Below are 2359 nucleotides of genomic sequence, written 5' to 3'. Positions count from 1 at the left end.
TAGTTTGTTAAAAGAACACAGCAGTATGCATTCTAGTATGTTAAAAGAACATAGCCGTATGTATTCTGGAATGTTAAAAGAAGATAGCAGTATGTATTCTAGTATGTTAAAAGAACATAGCCGTATGTATTCTGGAATGTTAAAAGAAGATAGCAGTATGTATTCTAGTATGTTAAAAGAACATAGCAGTATGTATTCTAATATGTTAAATGAACACAGCAGTATGTATTCTAGTTTGTTAAAAGAACACAGCAGTATGCATTCTAGTATGTTGAAAGAACACAGCATTATGTATTCTAATATGTTAAATAAACACAGCAGTATGTATTCTAGTTTGTTAAAAGAACACAGCAGTATGCATTCTAGTATGTTAAAAGAACATAGCAGTAAAGAACATAGCAGTATGTATTTTAGTATGTTAAAAGAACAAAGCAGTATGTATTCTAGTATGTTAAAAGAACACAGCAGTATGTGTTCTAGTATGTTAAAAGAACACAGCAGTATGTAACCTAGTATGTTTAAAGAACATAGCAGTATGTAATTTAGTATGTTAAAAGAACACATCAGTATGTATTCCAGTGTGTTAAAAGAACATACCAGTATGTGTCCTAGTATGTCAAAAGAACACAGCAGTATGTATTCCAGTGTGTTAAAAGAACACAGCAGTATGTGTTCTAGTATGTTAAAAGAACATAGCATTAAGGAACATAGCAGTATGTATCCTAGTATGTTAAATGAACATAGCAGTATGTATCCTAGTATGTTAAAAGACCATAGCAGTATGGATCCTAGTATGTTAAAAGACCATAGTAGTATGTATTCTGTATGTTAAAAGAACATAGCAGTATGTATCCTAGTATGTTAAATGAACGTAGCAGTATGTATCCTAGTATGTTAAAAGAACATAGTAGTATGTATCCTAGTATGTTAAAAGAACATAGTAGTATGTATTCTGTATGTTAAAAGAACATAGCAGTATGTTTCCAAGTATATTAAATGAACATAGTAGTATGTATTCTAGTATGTTAAAAGAACATAGCAGTATGTATTCTTGTATGTTAAAATAACATATCAGTATCTATCGGCCTCCCTGTGGCTCAGTTGGTAGAGCATGGTGTTTGCAACGCCAGGGTTGTGGGTTCGATTCCCACGGGGGGCCAGTTCGTTAAAAAAAAAAAATAATAATAAAAAAAATGTATGAAATGAATTGAAATGTATGCATTCACTACTGTAAGTCGCTCTGGAAAAGAGCGTCTGCTAAATGACATAAATGATAAATGAAATGATATCCAAGTATGTTAAAAGAACATAGCACAATGTATCCTAGTATGTTAAAAGAACATGCACTGTAATTCTCTATGATTTGTCGTTTTGAGTGTGCATGTCAGAAAGGTCTGTTCCTATGGACATGAGGAAACATTTTGTATTTAGCAAAATACCCAAATCCACAGAAGTCCTACTTGACCGGCCAACCCCCCCCTATATTCACATGATCAAAAACATTTAGATGATTAATACGGCAACTTCACATAATGACACACGTTCAAGATGTCCTATTTTTGGAGAAGGGAACAGCATTTAACATTGCTGTCTTTCAACTCTTTGTCCCATTTGTTTCCTCAGGAGACGCATTGAGAGAGAGGACATGCAGTGCACCCAGGAACAGCTGTGGCGGGTTATGGTGGACAGGCAGGAAGCAGATTCCAATTGACTGTTGCATTAGATCTGCCTGCCTTCCCTTGTCTTGGCGTTCACAGGGCTAACTGGGCTATAAACAGACAGTGGGATTAGTATGATGCTGAAATATAGATGTTATTATACAGTTTTCTCAGAGTTACCATACTTATGTTTTTTATGTGTGGGCTAGAACAGGGACAACTCTGGGCTATACTTATACCCTAAAACTTTAAAGAAACAACCTTTGTCCTAAATATTCTATATCAACATGACCACTATAAGAGTATGATATCAAAGGTACTTCGTACACGCATTGGCCATCTTGTCTGTGGCACTGTAATTGATGCAGGGCAAACGTCTGGAATAGTTGTGCTGGAGCTGCCCTCTTGTGGACTAGAGATGTAACATGAACAATGCAACTCAATAAAGAACAGTCTGATTGGTACACCATAATATGGATCACTTATATAGTCTTTACAAATGGTACTATGGATTCACTTACCATAAATGAATACAATATAATCATCAACAACTAAAAGTTTAAAAAAGTTAAATGTGTTCTATTTCTAAGGGAGTGAATGTTATTTATAACAAGAGCTACATGGAGAAAATGGATGGCCTTCCCTTTAGCAAAATGTATTTAACCTAAACCCTCCCTGGAAGCTAAAATAAACGAGTTACC

At 34.7% G+C, this 2359-nt stretch overlaps 1 non-coding gene across 1 annotated transcript; it reads left to right on the top strand.

Annotated features, from left to right (window-relative positions):
• The first annotated feature begins 1084 nt into the window (after positions 1-1084).
• Positions 1085-1159, top strand: trnaa-ugc (transfer RNA alanine (anticodon UGC)). The gene has a single exon. It is a non-coding gene; the product is annotated as a tRNA-Ala (tRNA).
• Positions 1160-2359: the final 1200 nt, after the last annotated feature.

Source organism: Salmo salar, chromosome 09, assembly GCF_965601325.2.
Source record: "Salmo salar chromosome 09, fSalSal1, whole genome shotgun sequence".
NCBI lineage: Eukaryota > Metazoa > Chordata > Actinopteri > Salmoniformes > Salmonidae > Salmo > Salmo salar.
The sequence above is the reverse complement of the archived record's forward strand: the minus strand, read 5'-3'. Positions and strand labels throughout refer to the sequence as shown.